The sequence below is a fragment of the Temnothorax americanus genome, unplaced genomic scaffold, assembly GCF_048541705.1.
Source record: "Temnothorax americanus isolate GAGA-0224 unplaced genomic scaffold, ASM4854170v1 Scaffold35, whole genome shotgun sequence".
In the NCBI taxonomy this organism is placed as follows: domain Eukaryota; kingdom Metazoa; phylum Arthropoda; class Insecta; order Hymenoptera; family Formicidae; genus Temnothorax; species Temnothorax americanus.
Window position 1 is genome coordinate 1655739 of NW_027509496.1, and position 15097 is coordinate 1670835.

General features: G+C 44.5%; 1 long non-coding RNA gene across 1 annotated transcript; it reads left to right on the forward strand.

Moving 5' to 3' along the window:
* The first annotated feature begins 2102 nt into the window (after nt 1–2102).
* On the forward strand, nt 2103–3654 carry LOC143901581 (uncharacterized). Its single transcript, XR_013258130.1, has 2 exons — nt 2103–2340; nt 3505–3654. It is a non-coding gene; the product is annotated as an uncharacterized LOC143901581 (long non-coding RNA).
* Nucleotides 3655–15097: the final 11443 nt, after the last annotated feature.

Consider the following 15097-nt stretch of genomic DNA (forward strand, 5'->3'; position numbering starts at 1 on the left):
TTAGCGGAACAGTACGGCATTCAACACACAACGGTACCGCCGTATCACCCACAAGCGAACTCTGTCGAACGAGTCAATCGCGTATTGAAAACGATGATTACCGCTTACTTGGAACGGGACCACCGCGAATGGGACCAACATATTAACGAGTTTCGTTTCGCGTACAATTCCGCACACCATACTTCGCTGCAGGCGACACCCGCTTTTCTAAATTTCGGGAGGGAACCTCAACCTGTTAATCTATCTCGCGGACGGGAAGCCGAAGCTGTCGCGGTGGAGAACTCCGATCCTACCCTTTGGAGGGAAAGAATGGAAAAGATCCAACAGTTACGGACATGGATTGTCGAAAATTTAGAGACGGCTCGAATGAAACAAACCCAATATTATAATTTGCGTAGGCGAGATCGCCAGTTCGTGGTGGGCGACCGCGTATCCGCCGCTCAACACGTTTCCGCGAAATTGTCTACCAAATTTCATGGCCCCTTTTCCGTACGAAAGATTCTGTCGCCAGTTGTATACGAGCTTGCCGATTCATTAGGCAACTCGATCGGAAAAATTCACATCAAGGATCTAAAACCTTATTATGAATAGTATTCGCGTTCTTCCTTTGTTATTATTTTGGGGCTCACGCTTTTAAGTGTCTTTTCGTAGGCTGACGCACGGGCTCTGAGGTAAGGAAAGACCCATGAAGAAAGTCCTCGTTTCCTTTTTTTTTTGGATCGGCACCCAGATACCACAAAAGACTTTTTTTTCGTTGCGTCGGGATGAAATAACCTTTTTTTTGCGATACCTGGTGCCGTATTCGCCTCCTTTGTGAATAAATTGTTGTAAACAAGCCTTAAGCAAAGTTCTTAACCCACCCAAAGACCTCCGTCCTTCGTCGATTTCCGTATCGCAGGAAACCCGCCGTGAACGGCCGTCGCGTCAGCAATACCGCGCCGGTCCGACCGTACGTAATAGGGCCACGATGGAACATATTCGCGCTCTCGTTCTGCGGTCGACACGTCATTTCGCGTTAGGTTGGTTTTGGAATGCTCGCCGAGAGCGGCGTAGCAAAAATTAGGGCCGCTGGTCAAAAACGACCCGGCAAGTTATGGCCGAGTACTGCCGGCGTACTCGACCAAAAGGGGGGTAACTCCTCCGCCTTGGTGTTAGGTTTGGTTTTGGATAGACGGTCGACAACAAGCGGGAGGCATTTTGCCGTTGTGGACTGTCGTACAGGAGTCCGACCGCGCCGCGTGGACAGGTCCGAAACGGGGAAACGGGGAGATAATGAATTGCGTTCCCGGATTGCGATCCCCGAGGTTCTACAGTGCGTGGGGGTGTGCCGAATAGTTATTAGGATAGAATTAGCTTTCTTTTTTCCAGCGTGACAGTTTTTTTTGTTTTGTTATGTTGCGATGTCCTACTTGTGTTCGTTCCGTTGTCCTGAGGCCCGAAGCTTGAGATCTCGATCGCGTGTCGTTCCTATGGTAACCCCCGGGGGGCGAGTGGCTAAACGGGGCAGCCGCACCCGGTATGCTTCTTCTTGGGGTGGGGTGTTGTGACGTTGCGGCTCGCCGCATCGTCGCGGCCCCCCGCCGCCGTCACAAAACGCGGAAATTCGCGCCCAGGGACGGACCAGGGAGGCAACGGCGAAATCTCCAGGGGTCGTATTTAATCGCGTTTCCGCATTCTGATTACCTTCTTTTTTTTTGCAATGTAATACGCGCGGCACCTCACCCGCACCACGGCAAGCCTTCGAGGGAGTACTTGGCGAAGGAAATCAAGGACGATCGATAACCCGGGAGGGGTGGCAAACGCGGAAGCAGCAGAGATCGCTGGCTGGCGAGAGCAGCGCGGCAGGCGGGCGGCACGTGCGGCAGCGACGGACGAGGCCGCCGATAGCGGGGCCCCAAGCGCTTGGGTAAACACCCGGCTTCAGCAAATGATCTCCACAAAACATCGACCTACGGGGTGACTGATCACCGCCCCAGGGTCAAACCGGAGGCACACCGGCGAGAACCGAATTCCGTCCGCTGCTAAGGACAGAATTGAGGAGTCGCCGCCGAGGGACCGTTCCACGCCCCCGAAGGATCTCGTATCGACAGCACGGGGCCGGGACACCGCGGGCTTGCAAGCTCGCGCCCGATTGGCTCGCGCGCCCCTCAGGAAGGGGTACCGTATCGATTCCGCAATCGAGCGGGTCTAGCGTTTTCACTCTCTGGTCGTCCGTCGGCGAGATACGTTTCGTAAGATACGCGATAGCCACCCCGAGTCGGGTATTTCGATATTTGTCTGGAGGATCGAGGATCGTGGTGGAAGGCGACGGCGAGGAGCCCAGGAGGAGGCGTATCCCCGGTGAGGTTGCCCGTAAATCGCGATATGTAAAGCCACGACACCGCCCTCCGGTACACGCTCTCGCTCGGGATAACGTATGTTAAGATTGAGTGTAATTTCGCGATCGATAACGAGAGCGAAGGGCCTCGGGATGGTATCGTGGCCGCGGAACCGTGGTACAAGCGTTGTGACGAATCCCTGGAGATCGCGATAGGCGTTAATGCGTTCGATATCGCGAGTATATTGCGTTGTCCTCGCGACCTGGGTGTACGGCCGTATACGGGCCGGTAGTTCGTCAATTGCGTTACCGTTTCTTCGCGTCGGGAAATTCTGGTGTTCGAGCGTCGGTGTTAGCGTATCGATTTGTGTTCGGATCTCGTTATTACGGGTTGATAATTGTGCTCTCGCGTTGAGAAACTTTGCGTCCGGTATTACTTGCGTTGCGTCCTATACTCGCGTTAAGAAATTACCGGCGTTCACACGCTTCGTGCGTTCAGATGTTGCTTGCGTAGTTCTTCCTGGCGTTCCGTGGTTATTAGACGCGTACTTCGAGTCAAAGGTGGTGTGTCCTTCTCCACACCACCTGGCGCCCAACATTATTAGCGATATCGCGACTTGCTTGGTTAAATGACTCGGCGCCTCCCCGTTGCGCCCGAGCCGAATATCTCGCGTTAAGTTAAGATATCATTGCGACAGAGTTTCGTACGGTTCCGGACGTGGTTCTTACGCAATCCAAGCGTGACGTACCATTATTTCGCGACCTTTTGCGTTGAACCTCACTCTCATGAGTGATGTTAAGAGTAGTATTCTTGCGTGTTATATTTTCCGACTCGAATTATTAATGGTTTGAGAATAGAACCTTCAGCGTGTTTATTAGAGACCCAATTAATACTCCGTGGGTGTCTCGCGTCCGCATTAAATGAATCTCGACACCCCGCCACCGGCTATTTTTGATTTATTTATCGCATTTACCTTGTGTGTGTTTGATCAAAGCCGGATGGATAAACGTTGTTATTTTCTCGACAACCAGTACTCAATAAATGTTATATTCTTTGTTATCTGACTGAGATGCAATTAACGTGTCACCCCGCCGAGTATCGCGCCGCCCTTCATTAACCCCGCCTGTGATTAGGTCAAGCTAGCCGATTCCACGCACCTCCACACTTCGTTTTGCGTCTCGTTTAGGTTTTCGCGATTTCGTGGACGCGAAGGTACGCGTCTGGCGCCCAACATTCGGAACATTTCGTGGAGTATCGGAGGTGCGAGGAAATCACTGGAGAGGCCAACCATCCCGCTCTCCTAAGTCCTTTTGATCCGGCTCACGTCCCGGAGCGGTCCGGGAGTGCAAAAAGTCGTGACAATATATATATAAAATAGAATCTGTATGTATGTATGTATGTATGTATGTTTTTTATACACTCTTGAACTATTCGACCGAATTTTTACCAAAAGTATATAAAATAGGGGTAGAATTTTCCGGGGAGTATTATAGAGTGTATAGTTTTTTGTTACCGATCTTTTTGGAAATCAGTATCCGAAAGTAGTGTTGACTGTAAAATTTAATAACGTCAAAGGTGGCATTAAATAAGTTCTCACTAAATACATTTACACATACTTTTATACTGAATTTTTTCATTTTTTTTCCGAAAATTGGGGACAATTGTCGACGAGATCATCAAGAATGATAGTTCAATTTATCATCGTTTAAATCATCGTTCTCACTAAATACATTTACACATATTTTTTAGCTGCATTTCATCGTAGTTGATTTTATTTCAATTATCATAATATTAATTACAGAAATTTTTTAATTTTTCTCAGAAAATTTGCGAATATCGTCGATAATTATGCCTCCCAAACGTCAATCGATTGGTCGATCTACATCTCAGGCACGAAAAAAAAGGCATTACGAGTTTCAGAAACAGACGAGCAACGGGAGGCAAGATTAGAAGCTCTTCGAGTACGAAATGCTCAAGCCCGTTCGAATGAAACAGGAGAGCAACGAGAATCAAGACTGGTTACAATGCTGATTATGATTATAGTCTCCATCGAAGTATCTTTTTTGGAAAAATGGATAAGTTATGCGAATTTTGCCGTGCATTGAAATTTAAGAATGAAAATCCAGGAGTGTGCTGCGCAGGTGGAAAAGTGAAATTGCCAGAATTGCATTTACCACCCGACCCATTATCAACATTGGTATCAGGTGACACAAACGAGTCGAAACATTTCTTGGCAAACATACGTAAGAATAATTCATGTTTCCAAATGACATCGTTTGGTGCAACAGAAATTATATGTGACAATTACATGCCAACGTTCAAAGTGCAAGGGCAAATTTACCATTGTGCTGGATCACTTCTACCAATGCCGGATGCAGATTACAAATTTCTTCAGTTTTATTTTATGGGGACCAGTGATGAACAAGTTCATCAACGTTGTCGACACAATTCCGGCATAAATCCAGAAATTGTTGTTGCATTACAAAATTTATTCGATCAACACAACGAATTACTTCGAATGTTCAGGACGGCACTTGAGCGAATGCCAGCTGATGATTACGTAGTTGTCATTAGAGCTGACAAAACACCACCGGGCCAACATGAAAGACAATACAACGCACCAACAATTAATGAAGTGGCAATCGTGAGAGTTGGTGAAGAATTTAACTCGCGTGATATAGTTCTTCATCGTAGAGATGGTAATGTTCAGCGAGTCTCAGAAACTCATCGCTCATACGATGCATTGCAATATCCAATTTTATTCTGGCAAGGAGAAGATGGATATCATTTCAACATCAAAATGATAAATCTACAAACAGATAAAGAGACCAATAAAAAAGTTAGTGCCATGAATTACTATTCATATCGATTAATGATTCATGAGAACGCAGACAATCACATTTTGAAATGTCGCCAATTGTTTCATCAATACATTGTTGATATGTATGCAAAAATCGAGACCGAGCGACTTCTCTTCATTCGATTGAATCAAACTAAGCTGCGCTCTGAACAATATATTCATTTACGCGATGCAATTGCTATTGATAGCAATCCAAATGAATTGGGAAAGATGGTCATACTGCCGAGTACATTCACAGGAAGCCCACGGCACATGCATGAATACGCACAAAATGCAATGACTTATGTTCGCGCATACGGCTGTCCAGATTTATTCATCACATTCACATGCAATCGTACGTGGGATGAAATTAAAGAACTTTTGTTGCCTGGACAATCGTCTGCGGATCGCCATGACATCATCGCACGTGTGTTCAAACAAAATTTGAAATCTATCATAGATTTTATTGTTAAATATCATGTTTTTGGAGAAACACGCTGTTGGATGTATTCTATTAAATGGCAAAAAAAAAGGATTACCGCATGCACATATTTTGATTTGGTTGATCGACAAAATTACACCAGAGAAAATTGATGAAGTCATCTTAGCAGAAATACCAGATGTTCAAAATGATCCAGGCTTATTCGAAGTCGTTGCCAAAAACAATATTCATGGCGCGATCCCAGGTGGCGTTAAATTGTGCGAGTCGGATTAATCGTGTCGAATGGTGTCGCGTTTCATGGTGTTAAGATTCGTAATTGTGTCGCGTTTCGTTGTGTTAGAGTTTGCAATCGTGTTGCGTTCTGTTCATGTTGGCGAGAGTAATTGCGCCGCGTTTCCTCGCGTGAATCGGGATAAGCGTGGCGATAACGGAAGCGAACTGTGAGGGAAACGGCGAGCCGCGAGTGGTCATGTAATTTGAAGGGCACTCGCCCTCGTATTTGAGTAACGTATCCGGGCCCTCGAGGACGGCGAATATTGTGCTTGGCGGGACGAAAAGATCGACGGGATCGGCGCGGGCCGCGGAATCTCCGTACTTGCGAAAGAATTCGGGATTTGCGTGGCAAGCCACGGGATCGTCCGCGAAACGAGTCCTTATTTCGTGTTCGGGGACAATCGCCGGCCAGCGTGGTCGACACGGCGAGATTGCCCATAATTTTTGCGTCGTGCGGAATCGAAGTGGCCCGGGTGCGCGGTGAAGGCGCAACCGAAGGTGCGGCGAGTCGGTTCGTCGGCCTCGTGGCGTAAATTTGTTGTGAGTTCGAAGTCGTTGCGAGTTCGAAGTAAGGTACCGCGATATTTTCATCAACTAATTATTTATGTTAATCTTTTGTGTGTTCGTCTGCGTTTATCTGTTGCGTTGACCTGATCTCGCGTGCGTTAATCTACAGTATTTAAAATTCGACATTCTCGCGTGCCCTTATTGCGTCGTTTATGCGGCATTCGTGCGTCAGCCTCTCCGACTTTTGTGCGGTAATTTATACAACATCTTCGCGTTAATTCGTTGCTGCGGCGTCAATACGCCGCCGATAAGGTCTCGTTACCGCGTGGTCTGATTGGTCTGATTCCGAGTGCGAGACGCTCAGACCAATTATACCAACACCTACTTTGATGGATATTCTGTTGCAAGTGCCTTATATCTGACGAAATATACCATATGTTATTTTATTATTATTATTTTGTATGTGATTGATTGCGTGACGCCTCTCTCCGAATTCCCTGAAAGAGAACTACGCCCTGAGGTATTGTCGGGGATATCGCGTTAGAGATAATAGTGTACGGTGGTGCGATCCGTCGCACTTGGCGCCCAATCATTTGGTGTCTGAATTAGTGGCGCGTGGTGCCAATCCACGATAGCCCTCCACCGGATTGCGAGACCGGGGGAAAAAGCGTCGCAAGGAATTTTGGCGCCCAACGTGGGGCTTCTCGCATGAAAATTGGAGATTTTGTTAGAAAAATCAGAAATCATCCCTCGCTTCACGAGGGGGAGAGAAAGAAAAGAATTCAGAGAGAGGAACTTGGAGAGCGAGCGTCCGCAATTATTTAATTTTATGAAATTGTTTCCTTTTTTGTGTTAATCTCTGTGTGTGCATGTATTGGCCCCGATCACGGCAAAATATAATTTTGAATCGTGCGCGTGTAGAATTTCGGAAATTTCGGTGCCACATGAAGTGCGTGCCGTATTGAATTTTAGTTGGCTGGAATTCTCGAGTTGGCTTGTTTTGGTTCGTCTGCCGGTATTGTTCGAGAGCTCGTGTTTACATTTCTAATGACGGATTCCTAGGTGTTTGTCGCGCGTGGAACGTTGTCGACTTCGGCACATCTGGCCAATTTGAAAGGGCTTTAAGAGTCTTTCAAAATCGCGTATGTTTCTTCGATCAAGCTCGGTTTTCGGTGTTGTTTTCCCTCTTGTGTGACTAGCATATGCAAAGTTAGCGCGGATTAAAAAAATTTTTTTTTTGGTGTGATCGCGCTTTTGCAGATTATTGTCGGGAGTATAGGGTGTCGCGAGATTACCGTTACCGTGCTGAACCGCGTTTGGCGAGGTGCCTGGATTCCTTAAGCTCGACCCGACGCGATAGTGATTAGAGAGAAATATCGTAACATCGCACCCGGTGCCGCGACATGCTGGTGAGCCGATCACCCCATCGCTGGGTTGATAAATTGTCGGTAGTTCAGTTGCGTCAACATTTGGGAGATCGCGGCCAGAGGACGTGCGGTATCTTGCCTACATTGCGAGCGCGCCTGATACGTTTCGAGGAGGCGAAATTGAAGGGCGAAGCCCCCCCACTCTCGCCCCCGATGGAGGCTGAAAAGGCCACCGGGGCAAATGTCGCCGACGGGACACCGACGGAACATGGGGAACTGCTCCTAGGGGTGAGCCCGAATTCCGCGTTAGGGGCATGGTGGTTGCCGCCGGGGTTCGCGGAGCAGCAAACGGTAAAAGGAGGGAGACACACTACCATTTAGCGCCAGCCCCGCCCGCGAGATGCAAGCCGCCTGCGACCGAACGGCGTTCGATGAGTGGGTCCGAGGCCTACAATTTGATGCGCAAGTGGGACCTGCATTTTTCGGGCACGCGCGGTAGTGACGCGGAGGCATTTTTGATGCAAATTCAGGAAGCTCGCGCGATAATCCCTATCAACGACGGGGATCTCTTTAAGTGTTTGCCGTTGTTTTTGTCGGGAACCGCGCTTTATTGGGTGCGTCTGGAGAGTCCGAACTGGCGCAATTGGCGCGATTTCGAGACTGCGTGGAGAGCTAGGTTCGGGGATCCGGATTACCATTATACGCTCAGAGAAGAACCAATCCATCTTTTTATGCATATGCTTATGCACCTATATGCAAGTTTGTCTGGATTGACTTTAAAAAAGTAGCGTCAAGTTTTTTAAAAGAAAAATTTATTTATTTTATTTTAATTAAATATTTTTATTTTATAATGTTACTTCTTTAATTCTTTGTGATTAAAATAATTTTTTGTAATATTATAATTTTATCAAGGAGAATTAAAACTACTACCACTTGGGTTGATAGAAAGACTCTCAGGAATACAAAAAGATACATACCACTTGGGTTGAGTTAGGTAACACAATTTTGTTTTATTTTTTAAGAGTAGTTGCACTACAATTATTTTTCAAAGCAATATATATATTCTCTTTGTAGTTGGCGTAATTTAAAGATTTCATATATTTTTTTGAAAATACATGTCACTTAGGTTGAGTTATCAAATAAGGCTACTACCACTTAGGTTGGTACGTATCACTTGGATTGAGTTTGTGGTAATGCAATTTTGTGATATAATAATCTCTTTGCAAAATTGGCGCGATTTAATTTAAAGATTTTATATCTTTTTTTGAAATACACACGTTACTTGAGTTAAGTTAAATAATATAATTTTGTGAAAGAGAAATTAAAGATTTCACATCTTTTTTTTTAAATACATGTCACTTGAGTTAAGTTAGGTAATATAATTTTGTGAAGAAAAAATGTCAGAGTCACAGGCATCCACTCAGTCCAGGAATGCAAGTCCAAATATGCCAAGGAAGAGAAATTTCCAAACCTGACAAAAGGTGACCTACCAGGACACTCTGGACATCCAGTCAACATTGAATTAAAGGACGCAGCAAAGCCTAAATTCTTCAAGGCTAGAAGAATCCCTTATGGACTCACAGAACAAGTAAGCAAAGCTATCCGAGAAATGGTAGACAATGGGATGCTGACTCCGGTAGACCAATTTGACTGGGCCACGCCTGTACACTTTGTTCCAAAAAATGACGGAAAAATTAGGATTGTGGGGAACTACAAGGTCACCATAAATTAAGAAGTCAAGGACTCAGAATACTTGATTCCCACAATAGCGGAAGCAATGACGTCACTTAATGGAGGAACAATATTCTCCCAAATAGACTTAAAAAACGCCTACAAACAAATCCAAGTCGATCCGGAAACAGCTAAGAAGCTAACAATCAGCACTCCAAACGGTCTCTATACGGTAAATGTAATGCTCGATGGACTTACAATGGGTCCAGCACCTCGCATTTTCCAAAAGTTCATAGTATCACGACTTCAGGGAATACTAGGAATCTTAATGTATCTAAATAAAATAAAAATCCAGGGAAAAATAGTTGAAGAACACAACGAACGGCTTCACCAGGTGCTCAAACGTCTTCAAGAAGCAAACCTACAAATTAACAAAAAAAAAAAGTATTTTCGGTGTGAAAAGTATGGAATTTTTCGGGTACCAAATTTTTGCAGAAGGAATAAAACCGCTAAGAAAAAAAGTAAAAGCCATACTGGAAATGCCGGCACCGACATCAGGCCACGAGCTTTAAATACTCTTAGGAGGTCTAAATTTTTACAGCCGCTTCCTGGAAAATAGAGCAATAATAGCAGAACTTCACCGGCTACTAGACAAGGGCGCCTTTTGGAAGTGGGACCAAAACCACGCAGACGCGTATGAACAGCTAAAAAAACAGTTAGTTTCCGCACCAATATTGTGCCACTTCGACCAGGCAAGACCTATAGTACTGACCACCGACGCCTCGCCAATTGGCCTAGGAGCAGTATTATCAAACATTGTGGAAGATGAAGCTGAACATCTTGTAGAATTTTGGTCAAAAACGTTGGACAAAATGCAAAGAAACTACTCTCAATTAGATAGAAAAGCCTTAGCTTTAGTGAAAGCCGTAAAGTACTTCCACTACTACCTAGCAGGAAAAAGATTCAACCTAATCACGGACCACAAACCCTTGTGTGGAATCTTTGACCCGCATCGTCCAACACCAGAAATTATATCACCAAAACTAAGTAGATACGCCGTAGTGCTAAGTGCATACGACTACGAGCTAATCTATCGCCCAGGAAAAAACATGGAAATGCAGACTTTCTGTCAAGACTACCAATAACGGAACAACTTGAAAAAGAACAAGAAATAAATAAATAAAAAGTAACTATGCTCGTATAAATTAAAAATTAAATAGAAAAAACAAGGCCAATAAACGAGCATTAAAAGATGTTTAAAAACATATAATCAATAGCGACAATCCGCACAGTCATCTGACATTCGCGAAACGAGAAAGAGCACTACATAGCACATTTTACGTCCTGACGAATACATGTAAGTTTCAACGGTTTTATACTTGCGACAATCATCTCAGTTATACACGATCTTTACAGATAAAATCTTTTTATATTCTGACCACACATTCTGAGAACAATTATGGACCAGACCCGATTTATTCTCGCCTCCGAACGAAGAATCAATTACGTAATTTTCGCTGACTACATTTCATTTCTGACTTTGACTTCGTAGATGTATCGACATAGACTCACAGTATGTATTCGTTAGACAATCGAATGGTGATATGGCTCGATAGGCTTAAGTATTTTATAATGTTATTGTAACACGACGAATTCTATATGTTAATTAATTACCACGGCTGAAGAAGACTCAGTGAAGTCGAAACGTTCCGTCCAATGTATATATACCTATTGATTATATGTTTTTAAACATCTTTTAATGCTCGTTTATTGGCCTTGTTTTTTCTATTTAAGAACATGAAACCTATCAGAAAATCTTGATGATAAAAAATGATAATATCCAGCCGATCACACCAGAATCACTCGCAAGCGAAACAAATCAGGACAAGGACTTGAAGAAAATAAAAAAATAGATAGAACATTGATAGGCAGCTAAAAGCAATCAGCAATACAAAAGTTATCGGATTAAGCAAAACGAACTATCCACTTACAAAGGATGTGTCATTTGGAGATTCAGAGTAGTTATCCCGAGAAAACTACGAGATACAATGTTAAATTACTTGCACGGAAACCATTTAGGGATATGTAACACAAAAGCGATAGCCAGATCGTACGTTTGGTGGCCAAAAATAGATGACGACATTAAAAAAATGGTAAAAAATTGCAACAAATACATAAGCGCACAACCCGCTCCTCCAAGGACGCCTACAGAAATTTGGACTCCACCAGAAGAAGCCTGGACACGCGTCGACATCATGTCGACTTCGCAGGACCACTCCAAAACCAGACATTTCTAGTCGTTGTAGATGCAACCACTAAATGGTTAGAAGTAAGACGAGTCACATCAACAAGCTCCTCATTGGTAATTAAAGAATTGAGAAGATTGTTTTCGACTTTCGGGGTACCAAAAACAATAATCTCGGATAATAGAACAGGATTTGTTTCAACATAAATCCAGGAATTTTATCGAAGAAACGGCATAAAATCGTTACAAATTGCACCGTACAACCCTTAAGCAAACGGCCAAGCCGAGAGGATGGTACAACTGATAAAACAATCTCTAAAAAAAACTAGAAAAATGAGATTAGGAAGTGAAACTCGCCAGGTTGCTCCTAAAGCAACACAATTCCATCCACCACAACAGAAAAAACTCCAGCAGAAATGATGTTTCAACGTAAAATAAGAACAACATTGGACAACATGCTACCAAAAAAAGGATGATGAGATAAAAGAAAAACAGGACAAATACCAGAACATCAGAAAAATAAATCTAGGTTCCCGTATTAGAATGAGAGGATACCGCATTGACGGACTTAAATGGATAAACGCGACAATCGTAGAACGAATCGGATAACGTACATACAAAGTCAAAGAAAATGACACAGGCTTTATACATAAACGGGACTTAGACCAAATAATCGAACTGTCCAATGAACCAGACAGAACTATAACAGCCCCCTTCTTCGACAATGGCTCGACAGGACATAAAGGGGAAGAGGAAGAGGAAGAGACTTTTCAGCCAAGAACAGCCTGAAGAGCAAGCTTAAGGCCAGGAACGCAGACTCAGGCCCAGAAGGATGTGCGTCGAAAGAAGTAACAACCAATATCTGGATAGCCTGGAAAATTCCAGCGTCGTCGAAGGCATCATCTAAGAGACAACAGCCCGAATATGGACGGACATCATAACAAAAGCTTTATGTTTCAGACTCAGCTTTTTCCTAAATAAGGTCCAGAAAACTAACCACGCTGTACCAAACTTCAGCTAAAGGGGAAAAGATGATGTATTCAGCTCGGATCACGTGCACAGCACGAGGGACTGCCGGAGCTTCAAGCAACCGGCGAGCAGAACGTGCTTCAAGCCTTGAGTCGTGTGCTTCGTCCCTGTCGCGCTTTCGCTTTATTCTGTTGTGCAATCCGATAATTCACCTTCAATAAAGCTGTGATTGTTCCCAAAAGACTGATTAACTCTGTATTTATTAATACTCATGATAGAATCGATTTTATAATCTTTATATTCAATATAGAAAAAAAAGTATTATTTAGTAACAAAGTAAAACAACCTGTCTTCGAAGCGCGGATCTAGTTCTCGGCGGGCCTGGGTTCGAAGGAGGTGCGGAGAAGCAGACGGGTGGCGAGGTTAGCGAAATGAAGGCGGGTCTCGGTTAACAGAAAACAGTAACGTTTATTTTTTAACAATATACACTCGCGACATTTACAATGGGTCAATACGCGTGTGAGGCTTTGGCTGGATTCGCTCGCGTGTGCCCGCGCGGTTTCCGACGGTTGGGCGTGCGTGTGAGGCGTCGTTGGTTGGCCGCGAGTGGCGCGGGAAAACCCGCGGTATGTGCGGGGCGGGGCCGGCGCTTTTCGTTCGCCGCGTGGGCCGGATTGCGTGGTGGTAGGTATTGGTCCGGGTGGTGCCGGTTTCCCGGTCGGCGTAGCCCGGAGCGCGAAAAAATGGCGCGAAGCGCGGCGGCGATATGGATCGCAAAGCGTGGGTAACGCGGTTGAGGCGGGTCGCCGGCTGAGACACACTCGGCGAAGACAGAGAATGCCGGAGGCGCTCTACTTTCTTGTCCGGACAGGCTTCGGATGCTTTGGATAATAGAGAGAAGCTGGTCCTTTGCCGAGACACACTCGGCGAAGACAGAGAATGCCGGAGGCGCTCTACCTTCTTATTCGGACGGCTTCGGGTGATTCGGATAACTGCGAAAAGCTGATCGTTAGCCGAGACCCACTCGGCGAAGACAGAGAATGCCAGAGGCGCTCTACCTTACGTTCGGACTGGCTTTAAGTGCAGGAATTCAGGATCGGTGTTGTCGGAAAGACGGGTGATCGGGAATCGCGCTCTGTGCCAGCGACGCCGGGCTTATATACGCGTCGCGGCGGCGTCGCGGCGTGGTGGGGATAGCGACGGCAATCGCGAGCGCCGGGGCGGTGCGACGAAACGATCGGTGGTTACGGCGTCCCGACGCTGCGATCGCGTTCGGCGGTGTTCGGCTGCTTTCGGCACCGCTTGGCGCGGTGAGGCGGTTGCCGCGTTAAGTCCGTTCGCGGACTTTATTACATGTTACAAAAAATATGGGCACACCGTGCCCAGTCTTCACCCCGTGGGTGGTCGGCGGGGTGGCTTCGGCGAGGTGTTTGCGCCGGAACGATGCATGTTCGGGGGTGCATCGTTACAAAAGTTTTAACTGATATCTAAAGGTTGTAAAATATTTAACTAAATAGTTATTTAACTGAACTTTATTCCAAAGGACATGCGAATTAATTGAGTTATTTTTGTGTATATAGAATTTATTGAATGAATAAAATTTTATTCCAAGTAAATGGTTTTAATAATTTGTATTTCTAAGAAAGAAAACTCGAAAATCAGATAATGACCTTAAATTAGAGAAATATTCTTAAACTAAGACATAATTATACAATAGTAAGTTGTCTCTATTCAAAAAGTTCCGGACAATACTAAAAATATATTAAATTATTCGATTAAATAATTACAAATATTGTTTAAAAACATTAGTAATAAATATGAAAGGGAAGAGAATAACGATTTTTTACTATAACTTTAGTGTAATTAATCAAAGTTTTATTACTAATATTGAGACGTACAATAGTATATTGAGATGATGAAGAAGGTAGCAAATAATATCAAATAGTATACTAATTATTTAATTAGAACTTTAAGTATATAACATTATCGTAAATATACGATCCCGAGATTATTTACAAGACACTGTATGTATATATATCGATGTAAACTACGTCGGGTCGATCTCATGTAATGGCGGTCGAATGAGCAATATTACGCATCTTCACAAAGCATGACTAGTTCCGGAGTGGTAGAAAATACAGGGGAACATACCTTAAAGATGCGAGACTGTATCCTGAAAATGAATGAGAGCAGATCCCATCGATCAGTTAACGTCTTTAACGTCTTTAGTAGAAATATCCACACGTTCGTTATAAGCGATCTCTAGTAAGGTTCGTAGAGCCACGATAGTATACCGCGTGAAATATATAATTCCGGCATGTCCATGTTATTTTATCTTTTGCCTGTATCTGAATAGAAGAGGCCACAAAGATGAGAATCGATCACTAATAGCAGGACGAATACGTACTCAGCCGGAAATACCCTAAGCTCTACGCACCTGAATATGAAAAGGAAAATCCGAAGGAT